At 36.4% G+C, this 16180-nt stretch overlaps 2 protein-coding genes across 10 annotated transcripts in view; one reads left to right on the forward strand and one right to left on the reverse strand.

Moving 5' to 3' along the window:
• LOC101034255 (glycine N-acyltransferase-like protein 1) overlaps window positions 1-16180 on the forward strand; it is a 115504-nt gene that overhangs the window by 82125 nt on the left and 17199 nt on the right. For 5 of the 9 annotated variants that reach the window (XM_074401501.1, XM_074401504.1, XM_074401500.1 and 2 more), the window contains one exon: window positions 10794-10858. The exons of the other annotated variants lie outside the window; for them this stretch is intronic. The gene's annotated coding sequence lies outside the window, so the exon portion shown is untranslated. The remainder of the gene's footprint in view (window positions 1-10793; window positions 10859-16180) is intronic. 9 annotated transcript variants of the gene reach the window in all.
• Window positions 1-16180, reverse strand: part of GLYATL2 (glycine-N-acyltransferase like 2) — a 47252-nt gene that overhangs the window by 11119 nt on the left and 19953 nt on the right. The gene's annotated exons all lie outside the window — the stretch shown is intronic.

Genomic DNA, 16180 nt, shown 5'->3' on the forward strand with positions numbered 1-16180 from the left:
GGCTTCTACAATGATAAGAAGTTTTACACCAGAAGCCTTGGATTTATACATAGCCACTTATAGCTGAATGGCTATTCTAGAACATATTAAGTCAATTTTACATAGCACAGCTGCAGCCTTATTTGAATGACGACAGTAGAGCAAACAAAGAGTTGGAAATTTTGTTTTCAATGCAAAATACCTTGCTTAATACTTTTAAGCATTTGTGGCTTGGAAAAGGCCAAGAATGCTTCAAGGAAGTTACTGTAATAATGAGAACTGGGCTTCATATACCTTGTCCTCTGGTTGTCTAAAGTGGAGGAATAGGGAGGGGAATTATAAATGTAAGAAGAAAAAACAATTACTGGAGAAATGATTAGGAGGGACTGGAATTAGCTTTGTAGAGAAACAGAGACAAAAACTGTTTTTCAATGTGTATTCCTCACACCATCTACTTCAAGATCGACTGGGCTTGCTTGTTAACAATACAAGAAGTTTTTCAGATCAGGTAAATCAGAGGCTCCCAGAGTGCCTGGCAATGTTTATCTTATAGAAAGCTATCTAAAAGAGTCTGATCTACATTAACATTTTGGAGACATTTAGATTGAAAAATGTGAAAAATTTTTATGCTGGATGCAATGGATCACACCTGTAATACCAGCTACTTGGGAGGCTGAAGCAGAAAGATCGCTTGAGGGCAGAATTCTGATATGAGCCTGGGCAATCTAATGAAACCCCAGTCTTTAAAGTTTTGTGTTTTTAATTAGTCAGGTATAGTGACATGTGTTTGTAGTCCCACCTACTCAGAAGACTAAAATGGAAAGATTACTTGAACCTAGAAATTCGAGATCGCAGTGAGCTGTGATTTCACCACTGTACTTCAGCCTGGGATACAGAGTGAGACACTATCTCTAATTAAAAATATATAAATTTACCCACTTTCTGGAACTGAAAGCAAATTCACAAATTTTAATTATTTATGACGTGAGAAAAGCAAGAGTTATTTTTTTATTTTATTTTTTTTTTTTTTGAGACAGAGTTTCGCTCTTGTTACCCAGGCTGGAGTGCAATGGCGTGATCTCGGCTCACCGCAACCTCCGCCTCCTGGGTTCAGGCAATTCTCCTGCCTCAGCCTCCTGAGTAGCTGGGATTACAGGCACGTGCCACCATGCCCAGCTAATTTTTTGTATTTTTAGTAGAGACGGGGTTTCACCATGTTGACCAGGATGGTCTCGATCTCTCGACCTCATGATCCACCCGCCTCGGCCTCCCAAAGTGCTGGGATTACAGGCTTGAGCCACCGTGCCCGGCCCTCAAGAGTTATTTTTACACAAATAGGAAAGATGTTGCTGAGAAACAATGAATGTCTTCCTGCAGCTTACAAAAATAACCAGTGGCATCATCTGGAATATGAAGCCAAATATCGAATTATTTTAATGACATTATGATTCTGCAGAGAATAATTCCCTACTTCTTGGGTAGTTTATATATTCTTACAAATGCAAATAATCTACTCCAGATGACATATTAAAAATTCTCAGTGAGGATTTAATACTATTTGTACATGCTTGCTATGTAAGGCATTGAGTTTTATAGTTTTAGTTACTCTGCTTTTTGAACCAGAAGTGGGTCACAAAATCTATCAAGGAATTTTTACATATTTATAATTGTAAATGATTAATTTGTTAAATTCATAATATCAAATTTTATAGAGTTATGCAATAAATTAATTAATCATCCTTTTAGATAAATGGTCCATTTCAACTAGTCAATACATATTTTTCATTCCACAATTGACAGCACACTGTAGATAGTTGAGAGAACACAATTTTTTATTCTATACTGAGTATTACATGAGTAATTTCTTGAGCCATAAAATATTTTATAAAGATAGTTTACATTGGGAAGGAGAAGCAAAGCAAGTTGGCAGAATAGAAGGCTCCACTAATCACCTCCCCACACCCCACAAGGCACCAAGTTAACAACTGCACATAAAACACACCTTCATAAGAACCAGAAATCAAGATGAGCACTCATAGTACCTGGTTTTAACTTTGTATCACTGAAAGAGGCACTAAAGAGATTTAAAACAAAAACAAAAACAAAAACAAAAACAAAAACAAACAAACAAACAAAAAAAAAACCACAGTCCTGAATTACCAACCCCTATCCCTAACAACCTCAGCAACAGTAGTGTGGTGTAGACAGCAACTCTGCACACCGGATGAGGAAGAACACAGCAATTATGAAGCATTGAACTCATTGCTGTCATGTTAGGCAGAAAGGAAAACTAGACCAGCTGACACCTGCCCACAGAGGCAGAGGGAACATTTAAACCACTCCTAACCAGAGGGGAATCACCAATCCCAGCAATCAGAATTTCACACCTGAAAACCTTACCACAGAGGGCCTACAGTGCTCTAAACCTCCAAGCAAATTTGAAAGGTAGTCTACACCATAAGGACTGCCACTCTTAGGTGAGTCCTAGTGCTGAATTAGGCCCAGAAATTGTGGACTGGGGGGACACTTGACATACTGAGGCATCAGCTGGATCAGCCAAAGGAGTGCTTGTATCAACCCTCTCCTAATCCCAGGCTGCATAGCTTGCAGCTTCAAAAGAGACTCCTTCCTTCTGCTTGAGAAATGGAGAAGGAAGAATGAGGAGGACTTTCTCTTGCATCTTGGATACCAGCTCAGCCACAGTAGGATAAGGCACCAAACAGAGTTTTGAGGCCCTTGTTCAAGGCCCCAGCTCCCAGAAAACATTTCTAGACACAGCCTGAGCCAGAAAGGAACCCTCTGCATTGAAAGAAAGGATTGAGTCCTCACAGCATTCCTCACCTGCTAACTGAAGATACCTTGAGCTTTAAATACCAACAACAATACCCAGGTACTATTAATACATCAAGGATTTTGGATAATCCTTGATGTATTAATACATCAAGGATTTTGAAACTAGTAGGTTTTAGGTAAGACTCAGCACATTTCTGGCTGTGGTGGCTATGGGGCAAGATTACTTCTGCTTCAGAGAAGTGGAAGGAGAAGTAAAGAGACCTTTATCTTGCACCTTAGGTGTCAGCACAGCTACAGCATGGTAGAGCACCAAGTGGGCTGCTAACATCCCTAATTCCAGGACTTAGCTGTTGAACAGCATTTCTGGACCTTCCCTGTGCCAGAACGGGGCCACTGCCCTTAAGGGGGAGTCCCAGGCCAGGCAGCCTTTACAACTTGATTTAAAAACCCCTAGGCCTTAAGAGAACACTGGTTGGTAGTCTGGCGACAAGTGGGTAGGGATGGTTATGGGGTGAGGCTCCTCTGCCTTTGGAAAGAGAAGGGAAGAATAGGAAGGACTTCATCTTGTGCTTTGAATACCAGCTCAGCTGCAATATAATAAAACAACAGGTGGCCTTCTAATGCTTTTGACTCCAGACACTGACTTCTGGACAGCAATTCTGTATCCACTCAGGGCCTAGGGGATCTCACTGCTCCAATAGGAAGGATGCAGCAGGTGGCTGGCCTTGCCACCTGCTAATTGTAGAGCTCCAAAGGCTTTAGCAAACAATGCAGTAGCCAAAAAGTGGTTACAGCAGGCTTTGGGCAAGATGTAGTGCTGTGCAGGCCTCAGGTCTGATCTAGTGCAGTCCTAAGGGTGGCAGCCACAGGAGTGCTTGTGTCACTCCACCCCCAGTTTTAGGTGGCTTAGACCAGAGAGAGAGACTTTCTTTTGGAAAAAGTAAGTAAAGAAAACAGAAAAGTCTCTGCTTGGCAATCCAGAGAATTCTCCCATATCTTGTCTAAGATCATTGACACAGTACACTTATGAGTCTTCAAAAACCACTGTGTTGCTGGGCTTGGGATGCTCCCTAAAGTAGAGACAGCTTAAAACGCAATACCTGTGTTCTTTCAAGTATCTGGAAAGCCTTTTCAACAAGGTTGGCTACAAATAAGCTCAGACAGTGAAGACTACAGCAAATACCTAACTATTCAGTGCTCAGACATGGAGGAATATCTGCTAGCATCAACACCATTGAGAGAAACATGACCTCACCAAATGAATTAAATAAGTCACCAGTGATCAGTCCTGGAGAAATGGAGACATGTGACCTTTCAGACAGAGAATTTGAAATAGCTGTGCTGAGGAAACTCAAAGAAACTTAAGAATACACAGAGAAGGAATTCAGAATTCTATCAGATAAATTTAACAAGGAGATTGAAATAGTTAAAAAGAAGCATGAATTCTGGAGATGAAAAATTCAATTGTCATACTGAAGAATGCATCGGGGTCCTTTAACAGCAGAATTGACCAAGCAGAGAAAAGAATTAGTGAGCTTGAAGACAGGCTATGTAGAAGTGCACCATCAAAGGATATGAAAGAAAAAAAATTAAAAACAATAAAGCACATCTACAGGATATAGAAAATAGCCTCAAAAGGGAAAATCTACCAATGATTGGCCTTAAAAAAAATTACAGAAAGAGATAGGGGTAGAAAGTTTGTTTAAAGGGAAAATAACAGAGAACTTCCCCAAACTAGAGAAAGATATGAGTATATGAATACAGGAAAGTTACAGAACACCAAGCAGACTTAAGCCAAAGACTATCTCAAGGTATTTAAAATCAAACTCCCAAAGATCAAGGTGAAAGAAACATAAAAGCAGCAAGAGAAAAGAAATAAATAACATACAATGGAGATCCAACACATCTCACAGAAGATTTTTCAGTGGAAACTTTATAGGCCTGAAGACAGTGGAATGACATATTTAAAGTGCTGAAAGGAAAAAAAAAAACCTTTTACCATAGAATATGAAATCTGGCAAAAAATATTCTTCAAACATGAAGGAGGAATACTTTCCCAGACAAGAGCTGAGGGCTTTCATCAATATCAGATCTGCTACAGAAATGTTAAAAGAAAGAAAATAAAAGAGGATTAGAAAGAACAGAACATTCAGAAAGAAAAGAATGTTAATGAGCAATAAATAATCTCCAGAAGTTTTTAAACTCACTGGTAATAATAGGTACACACAAAAAGACAGATTATAACACTATAACTGTGATGTATAAAGTATTTTTATCCAAAGTAGAAAGAACAAATGATGAACCAATCAAAAATAGTAACTACAGCAACTTTTTGAGACACAGTCAGGATAAAAAGCTATAAATAGAAATAACAAAAAGTTAAAAAGTGGGGAGACAAAATTAAGGCATTGAGTTTTTATTAGTTTTCTTTCTGCTTGTTTCTTTATGAAAATAGTGTCAAGTTGTTATCAGATTTAAATAATGGGTTATAAGATAGTATTTGCAAACTTCCTGGTAACCTCAAATCAGAAAACATACAATGGACACAAAAAAAAATTAAAAGAAAGAAACCAAATTCTATCACTGGAGAAAATAGCCTTTACTAAAGGAAGACAGGAAGGAGAAAAAGAAGGAGGAGGGGATCAGAAACAGAAAACAAATAACAAAATCGCAGGAGTAAGTCCTTACTTATTCATAATAACATTGAATGTAAATGAACTAAACTCTCCAATCAAAAGACATAGTGTGGCTGAATGGATTAAAAACAACACCCATTGATCTATTGCCTACAAGAAACACACTTCACCTATAAAGACACACATAGACTAAAAATAAAGGAAAGGAAAAAGGTATTGATGACAATGGAAACTAAAAAAGAGCAGGAGTCACAATACTTATATGAGACAAAATAGATTTCAAGACAAAAACTATAAAAATAGACGAATAAGGTTACTACATAATAGCAATGAGGTCAGTTCAGCAAGAGGATATAACAATTTTAAATATATATGCACCCCAAACTGGAGCACTCTGATATACAAAGGAAATATTTTAAGAGCTAAAGAGAGAAATAGACCTGAATGCAATAATAGCTGGAGATTTCAAGACCCCACTTTCAGCATTGGACAAATCTTCCAGACAGAAAATCAACAAAGAAATATCAGACTTAATCTGCACTGTAGACCAAATAAATCTAATAGATATCTACAGAACATTTTATCCAAGAGCTTCAGAATACACATTCTCATCCTCAGTACATGAATCATTCTCAATGATAGACCATACGTTTGATTACAAAACATCTTAAAATATTCAAAAAATTGAAATAATATCAAGAATCTTCTCTGACAATAATGTATTAAAGCTAGAAATTAATAACAAGAGTCAGGCCCAGTGGCTCAAACCTGCAATTCAAGCAGTTTTGGAGGCTGAGGTGGGCAAATCACTTGAGGTCAGGAGTTAGAGACCAGCCTTGCCAACATGGTGAGAACCTGTCTATACTAAAAATACAAAAAAGGGGAAAAAAAAAACTAGCCAGACATGGTGGCACGCACCTGTAATCCCAGCTACTTGGGAAGCTGAGACATGAGAATCACTTAAACCTGGGAGGCGTAAGTTGCAGTGAGCTGAGATCACCCCACTTCACTCTAGCCTGGGTGGCAAAACAAGACTCCATCTCAAAAATAAATAAATCAATAAATAGATAGATAGATAGATAGATAGATAGATAGATAGATAGATAGAAAGAAGAAATTAATAATGAGGACTTTTGTAAACTATATAAATACATAAAAATTAAACAGTATGCTCCTGAATGACCAGTGGGTTAATGCAGAAATTAAGAAAGTAATTGAAACATTTCTTGATGCAAATGATAATGGAACCACAACATTTAAAAACCTATGAGACACAGCAAAAGCAGTATCAAGAGGAAAGTCTATAGCTATAAATACCTACATCAAGAAAGAAGAAAAACTTCAAATAAATAATCTAACAGTGCATTTTAAAGAATTAGAAAAGCAAGACCAAACCAAACCCAAAATTTGTAGAGCAAAAGACATAATAAAGATCAGAACAGGAATAAATGAAATAGAAAAAAAAAGTATGAAATAAATGAAATCAAAATGAAAATGTATGAAAGTATTTCATCTTTAATGAAATAAAAAGATGGTCTTTTGAAAAGTTAAACAAAATTGACAAACTTTGACCCAGACTAATTAAGAAAAAAGGAGAGAAGTTCCAAAAAAATAAAATCAGAAATAAAAAAGAAGACATTACAACTGATACTGCAGAAATTCAAAGGATCATTAGTGGTTACCATGAGTAACTATATATCAATAAAGTGGAAAATCTAAAAGAAATGGGCAAATTCTTAGACACATACAACCTGCCAAGATTGAACCAGGAAGAAATTCAAAACCTGAACAGACCAATAGCAAGAAACCAGATTGAAGCTATACTAAAGTCTCTGGGTAAAGAAAAGCCCAGGACTTGATAGCTTCACTGATGAATTCTACCAAACATTTAAAGAATATCATTCCTACTCAAACTGTTCTGAAAAATAGAGGAGAAGGCAGCAAACTAACACAGGAACAGAAAACCAAACACCACATGTTCTCACTCATAAGTGGGAGTTGAACAATGAGAGCACATGGGCACAGGGAGGGGAGCATCATACACCAGGGCCTGTTGGAGGGTGGAAAGCTAGGGGAGAAATAGCATTATGAGAAATACCTAGTGCAGATGACAAGTTGATGGGTGCAGCAAACCCCCATGGTTCATGTATATCTATGTAACAAACCCACACGTTCTGCCCGTGTATCCCAGAACTTAAAGTACAATAATAAAAAAAAGATAAACAATTCCAATGGGAAAAAGTTTAAAAAAAAATAGAGAAGGGAATACTTTCAAACTCATTGCATAAGGCAAATATCCTGATACCGAAACTGAAGATACACCAAAACACAGAAAACTACATTCCAATATCTCTGATGAATATTGATGCAAAAATCCTCATCAAAATACCAGCAAAAACTGATAAAAGGGGGCATCCTTGTGTTCCAGATCTTGGAGAAAGGCTTTCAGTTTTTCCCCATTCAGTGCAATACTAGTTGTGGGTCTGTCATATATAGTTTTTATTCTGTTAAGGTATGTTTCTTCTATTCCTAGTTTGCTTAGAGGTTTTATTACAAAGGGATGTTGAATCTTATCAAAAGCTTTTTCAGCATCCATTGAGATGATTAAAATGTTTTTATCTTTTATTCTGTTGATATGGTGTATCACATTGGTTGATTTGCATATTTTGAACTATCCTTGCATCCCAGGGATAGATCTCACTTACTCACAATGAATAATCTTTCTAATGTATTGTTGAATTTCGTTTGCTAGTATTTTGTTGAAAATTTTTGAATCAATACATACACCTAATATGTACCCACAAAAATTTAAAATTTAAAAGAATTTTTAAAGAACCAAAAAGAGATATACAACTGAGTTGGCCATCTTCCAAAGAATTGTATGACATAATATTCAGACACTGCCAGAAACTCCAGACATGTAGGGGACATAATTGTTAATGTGTGGTTCTTGAATGTATCTTCCTTACTTCTGTAGAGCTATAGAAATAAATGGGTGACAGGTGGAAAAAGATTTGTCAGCTATGTTTCAACATAGAAGAGTTTAGAAGCTCTTTAGAGTTTCTAAATCATCACAGGGGAGATGGCAAGCTATCTTGGAAAGTTAGACTGGAAAATCATAGTGGGGAAGAGGATGTCGGTTAGTGGGATACCTACAGGAGATGATGGTCAACTGAGCTAGCATAATGGCCTATTGAAAAGAGAAGAGATTCACAGATTTGAGATAATTCAAAGGTAGAGTTTACACGATTTGGTTTTTGATTAAGAAAGAGGGAGAAAGTTAACATCTAAGTTTCCGGATTGAAGCATCAATAATCTTAATTCTTTGAATGGAAATAACATGTAAATTGGTAGCTGATATTTTGCTTGAAGTCTTTATTATGATATTTTCATACCTGTAAAGCCAAATGACTTTATATTTATAAATGTGCTTACTTTTGACAGAACTTTCATAGGCTCACTCCTTCTAAATTCAGTTCCTTTAACCTTTCCATGAGATTGTATGTTTTTCAATAACAGATTCTGCAGTAGGAGCTATTAGATGCCCATTCCCATCTCCACTTTTCCTTTGTGATTCAGGAAGAATAATTTGCTATTTACCAGGGAAGTCTTTTAAAGCTTCTATGGACATTCAGTTGGAGGACACTGAAAATGTAACTAACAGAAATTCAATGATGTTTCCAAGTTGCCTGACTATAGGCTTTGAATAATAATGACCTACATTTATTGAGAAACAATATGTCAGGTACATTCTAACTTCTTAGTATATTGTTTCATTTGGTTCTCACAACAACTCTATGAAGTAATCATTACTATTATCCAGATTTTACAGAGAAAGAAATTGAAATACAGATAGTGTAAATAGCTTGCTCAAAATTACACAAGATTAAATAGTCGAGCCAGAACTAAGGAACCAGAACCTTTGCCAAGAGCTCTCAAGTGAGATGTACAGATAAATATTCTTCTTCTAATTGCTATCAGCTATTTGAGGCCATATTACCTGCCAGTTTCCTTGTTGATGCAGAAGCCTCTTTAATCCTTAACTACTTCCCTAAAGGCTCTGTCTCCAAATACAGTCACATTGGGGGTTGGACCTTCAACATTGGTGTGCCTTTGAGTTGCAAATGTAATCAAAAACCATTTAGTCATTTATTCAAACATAGTTTTACCACTGCCATTTAACCACCTGTGTGACTTTAGATGAATTCGTCTAAATAGCAGTTCCTTTATCTACAAAATATAGACAATTATACTGACCCCAAGATTTTTTTAAGGATTTTGGGCTATATGAATATATATAATTATTAAATATCCTGAAAAATACAATTGTCCCTTGAACATCATAGGTGTGAATTGTACGGGTCCATGTACAGGTGGATATTTCTCAATAAATAGTCAACCCTCCATATTGGTAGTTTCCACATCTGCAACAAAATACAGATAAAAAATATGATGTTTGTAGAATTCAAAACCTGTGTACACAGATGACAGACTTCCTATATGCAGGTTCCATAGAGCCAAAGGCAGGACTTGAGTATGAGTGGATTTTAGTATCATTGAGGGGTCCTAGAACCAATTCCTCCAGAATACTGAGAGATGATTGTAGTATCAACTTGCAGTATCGTATGTTTGGATGGGCTCTGATACCTGTTAGAAAATGACGGCCCAGAGAAAAAGAAATTACTCTTCAATATTTGGTTTTCAAAACTGGGACTGTGAAACAAAGCTATTTCTTTTTTTCTTCTTTCTTTTTTTTTATATGTAAAATTTTTTTAATAATTAACTGTGAATGAAAATTGTATATATTTACTGAGTACAGCATGGTATTTTAAAATATGTATACATTGTAAAATGGCACACTAAAGCTAATTAATATATGCATTATCTCATATACTTTATATGTTTTGGTGAGAACACTTAAAATGTATTCTCATAACAATTGTCATGAAACAGTATTTTTAAATATAGTCACCATGCTGTGCAATAGATTCATTGGACTGCTCCTACTATCTAACTGAAATTAGGCATACTGTGACCATCTCCCCAATCCCTACCCACTCCTCCAACCTCTAACAACCACCATTATACTCTCTGCTTCTACGAATTTAACTTTTTCAGATTTCACATATAAGTTAGGTAATGTGGCATTCATCCTTCTGTGCCTGTTTATTTCACTTAACATAATGTACCCCAAGTTCACCTATGTGGTTTCAAATGACAGAATTTCCTTCCTTTTAAAAGCTAAATAGTATTTTATTGTGCATATATACCATATTTTTAATGTTCATAAATCTGTTGATAGACACTTAGGTTGATTCTATGTCTTGGATATTGTTAATAATTCTACAGTGTACATGAAAATGCTGATATCTCTTTAACTTACAGGTATACCTCAGAGATATTGAGGGTTCAGTTCCAGATCACCACAATAAAGTGAATATTTCAGTAAAGTAAGTCACATGAAGTTTATGGTTTCACAGTGCATATAAAAGTTACTTTATTATTTTTAATTTTTTATTTACTTTAAATTCTGGAGTACATGTGCAGAACATGCAGGTTTGTTATATAAGTGTACATGTGCCATGGTGGTTTGCTGCATTCATGACTCCATCATCTCCATTAAGTATTTCTCCTAATGCTATTCTTCCTTTATCCCCCCAACCCCTGTCATCCCTCCCCTAGCCCTCCACTCCCTGACAGGCCCTGGTATGTAATGTTCCCTTCTCTGTGTCCATGTATTCTCATTGTTCAACACCCACTTAAGAGTGAGAACATGTGGTGTTTGGTTTTCTGTTCTTATGTCGGTTTGCTGAGAATTATGACTTCCAGCATTATCCATGTCCCTGCAAAGAACAAGGACTCATCCTTTTTTATAGCTTCACAGTATTCCACGGTGTATTTTGCCACATTTTCTGTATCCTGTCTATCATTGATGGGCATTTGGGTTGGTTCCAAGTCTTTGCTAATGTGAATAGTGCTGCAATAAACATACACGTGTATGTGTCTTTATAATAGAATGCTTTATAATCCTTTGGGTATATACCCAGTAATGAGACTTCTGTGTTAAATGATATTTCTTTGTCTAGATCCTTGAGAAATCACCACACTGTCTTCCACAATGGTTGAACTTAATTACCCTCCCACCAACAGTGTAAAAGCATTCCTATTTCTCCACATCCTCTCCAGCATCTGTTGTCTCCTGATTTTTTAGTGATCACCATTCTAACTGGCATGAGTTGGTATCTCAATGTGGTTTTGATTTTCATTTCTCTAATGAACAGTGATGATGAGCTTTTTTTCTATATGTTTGTTGGCTGGATAAATATCTTCTTTTGAGAAGTGTCTGTTCATACCCTTTGCCCACTTCTTGATGGGGTTGTTTGTTTTTTTCTTATAAATTTGTTTAAGTTCTTTGTAGATTCTGGATGTTAGCCCTTTGTCAGATGGGTAGATTGCAAATTTTTTTTCCCATTCTTTTGGTTGCCTGTTCATTCTAATGATTGTTCCTTTTGCTGTACAGAAGCTTTTAAGTTTAATTCAGTCCCATTTGTCTGTTTTGGGTTTTGTTGCCATTGCCTTTGGTATTTTAGTCATGAAATCCTTAACCATGCCTATGTCTTGAATGGTATTACCTAGGTTTTCTTCTAGGGTTTTTATGATGTTAGGACTTATGTTTAAATCTTTAATCCATCTGGAGTTAATTTTTGTATAAGGTGTAACAGAAGTGATCCAGATTCCGCTTTCTGCACATGGCTAGCCAGCTTTCCCAACACCATTTATTAAATAGGGAATCATTTCCCCATTGCTTATTTTTTGTCAGGCTTGTCAAAGATCAGATAGTTGTAGATGTGTGCCATTATTTCTGAGGTGTCTGTTCTGTTCCATTGGTTTATATCTCGGTTTTTGTACCAATACCATGCTCTTTTTATTACTGTAGCTTTGTAGGATAGTTTGAAGTCAGGTAGTATGATGCCCCTAGTCTTTTTTTTTTTTCTCCCCCTTAGGATTGACTTGGCTATGCAGGCTCTTTTTTGGTTTGACATAAAGTCTAAGGTGTTTTTTTTTTTTTTAATTCTGAGAAGAAAGTCAATGGTAGCTTGATGGGGATAACGTTGAATGTATAAATTACTTTGGGCAGTATTGCCATTTTCATGATATTGATTCTTCCTAAATATGAGCATGGAATGTTTTTCCATCTGTTTGTATTTTCTCTTATTTCCTTGAGCAGTGGCTTGTAGTTCTCCTTGAAGAAGTCATTCACATTCCTTGTTAGTTATATTCCTAGGTACTTTATTCTTTTTGCAGCAATTGTGATTGAGAGTTCATTCATGATTTGACTCTTTCTTTGTCTATTACTGGTGTATAGGAATGCTTGTGATTTTTGCACATTGATTTTGTATCCTTAGACTTTGTTGAAGTTGCTTATCAGCTTAAGAAGATTTTGGACTGAGACAATGGGGTCTTCTAACTATGCAGCATGTCATCTGCAAACAGAGACAATTTGACTTCTTCTTTTCCTAATTGAATATCCTTTATTTCTTTTTCTTGCATTATTGCCCTGGCCAGAGCATCCAATACTATGTTGAATAGGAGTGGTAAGAGAGGTCATTCTTGTAATGACCTACAAAGAGACTTAGACTCCCACACAATAACAGTGGGAGACTTTCACACTCCACTGTCGACATTAGACAGATCAACGAGACAGAAAATCAACAAGGATATCCAGGACTTGAATGCAGAACTGGAGCAAGTGGATCTATTAGACATCTACAGAACTCTCCACCCCACAGCCAAAGATACACATTCTTCTCAACAGCACATTGCACTTACTATAAAATTGACCACAGAAGTGGAATTAAATCACTCCAGGAAAAAAAAAAGGATATTTTAAAAAACGGAAATTATAACAAGCAGTTTCTCACAATGACAGTGCAATCAAATTATATCTCAGGATTAAGAAACTAACTCAAAACCACACAACTTCATAGAAATTGAACAACTGGCTCCTGAATGCTGACTGGATAAACAATGAAATGAAGGAAGAAATAAAGATGTTCTTCCAAACCAAAGCCAACAAGGACACAATGTACCAGAATCTCTAGGACACATTTAAAGGAATGTCTAGAGGAAAATGTATAGCAATAAATGCCCACATGAGAAACAAGGAAAGATCTAAAATTGACACCCTATCATCACAACTGAAAGAGCTAGAGGAGCAAGATCAAAAAAACTCAAAAGCTAGCAGAAGACAAGAAATAGCTAAGATCAGAGCAGAACTGAAGGAGATAGAGACACAACACTCTTCAAAAAATCAATAAATCCAGGAGCTGGTTTTTCAAAAAAATCAACAAAATGGACAGACCACTAGCCAGATTAATAAAAAGGAAAAGAGAAGATAAACAAATAGATGCAATAAAAAAGATAAAGGTGATATCACCACCAATCCCACAGAAAGACAAACTATCATCAGAGATTACTACAAGCAACTCTATGCACATAAACCAATAAACCTGGAAGAAATGGATAAATTCATGGACACTTGCACCCTCTCAAAACTAAACCAGGAAGAAGATGAAACCCTGAATAGACCAATAACAAGATCTGAAGTTGAAGCAGCAATTAATAGCCTATCAACCAAAAAAAAGTCCAGATCCAGAGGGATTCACAGCTGAATTCTACCAGACGTACAATGAGGAGCTGGTACCAACCCTTCTGAAACTATTCCAAACAATACAAAAAGAGGGAATACTCCCTAATTCATTTTATGAGACCAATACCATCCTGATACCAAAACCCAGCAGAGACTCAACAGGAAAAGAAAACTTCAGGCCAATCTCCATGATGAACATAGATGCAAAAATCTTCAATAAAATACTGGCAAACCGATTGCAACAGCACACCAAAAAGCTTATCCATCAGGATCAAGTAGGCTTCATCCAGGGGATGCAAGGCTAGTTCAACAAACACAAGTTCGTAAACATAATCCACCACATAAATAGAATCAAAGACAAAAAACACATGATTATCTCAATAGATGCAGAAAAGGCCTTCAACAAAATTCAACAGCCCTTTAGGCTAAAAACTCTTAATAAACTAGGTATCAATGGAACATATCACAAAATAATAAAAGCTATTTACAACAAACCCAAAGCCAATATGGAAAAAAGGCAAAAACTGGAAGCTTTCCCTTTGAAATCTAGCATTAGAAAAAAAATGCCTTCCTCCACTCTTATTCAATATAGTACTGGAAGTTTTAGCCAGAGCAGTCAGGCAAGAAAAAGAAATAAAGATATAAAATTGGAAAAGGAGGGAGTCAAATTGTCTCTATTTGCAGATGACATGACTGTATATTTAGAAGACCCTATCAGCTCAGCCCAAACTCTCCTGAAACTGATAAGCAACTTTGGCAAAGTCGCAGGATACAAAATCAATGTGAGAAATCACAAGCATTCCTATACCCCAATAACAGACAAACAGAGAGCCAAATCAAGAAAGAATTTCCACTCACAATTGCTTCAAGAAAAATAAAATACCTTGGAATACAACTAACAAAGGAGGTAAAGTATCTCTTCAAGGAGAGCTACAAACCATGCTTAAGGAAATAAGAGAAGACACAAACATATGGAAAAACATTCCATGCTCATGGTTAGGAAAAATCAATGTCATGAAAATGGCCATACATCCCAAAGTAATTTATAGATTTAATGCTATCCCCAACAAACTACCAATGACCTTCTTCACAGAACTGGAAAAAACCACCTTAAACTCCATGTGGAACTAAAAGAGAGCCCACATAGCAAAGACAATCCTAAGTAAAAAGAACAAAACTGGCGGCATCACACTGCTGGACTTCAAGCTATATTACAAGGCAACATTAATCAAAACAGCATGGTACTGGTATCAAAACAGAAACATAGACCAATGGAACAGAACAGAGGCCTCTGAAGCAACACCACACATCTACAACCATCTGATCTTTGACAAACCTGACATAAACAAGCAATGGGGAAAGGATCCGCTGTTTAATAAATGGTGCTGGGAAAATTGGCTAGGAATGAGCAGAAAGCAGAAACTGAACCCCTTCCTGACACCTTACACTGAAATTAACTCCAGATGGATTAAGGACTTAAACATAAGACCTAACACCATAAAAACCCTAGAAGAAAACCTAACAAAACCAGTCAGGACATAGGCATAGGCAAGGACTTCATGACTAAAACACCGAAAGAAATGACAATAAAAGCCAAAATAGACAAATGAGACCTAATTAAACTTCAGAGCTTCTGACAAAAAGAAACTACCATTAAAGCCAACTGGCAACCAACAGAATGGGAAAAAATTTTTGCAATCTACCCATCTGACAAAGAGCTAATATCCATAGTCTACAAAGAACTGAAATAGATTGACAAGAAACAAACAAATCCATCCAAAAGTGGGTGAAGGACATGAACAGACACTTTTCAAAAGAAGACAAATATGAAGCCAACAAACATACGAAAAAATGCTCATTATCACTGGTCATTAGAGAAGTGCAAATCAAAACCACATTGAGATACCATCTCATGCCAGTTAGAATGACAATCATTAAAATATCTAGAGACGACAGATGCTGGAGAGGATGTGGAGAAACAGGAACACTTTTACACTGTTGGTGGGAGTGTAAATTAGTTCAACCCTTGTGGAAGACAGTGTGGTGATTACTCAAGGGTCTAGAAATAGAAATTCCATTTGACCCAGCAATCCCATTACTGGGTATATACCCAAAGGACTAT

Source organism: Saimiri boliviensis, chromosome 6 (assembly GCF_048565385.1).
Source record: "Saimiri boliviensis isolate mSaiBol1 chromosome 6, mSaiBol1.pri, whole genome shotgun sequence".
NCBI lineage: Eukaryota > Metazoa > Chordata > Mammalia > Primates > Cebidae > Saimiri > Saimiri boliviensis.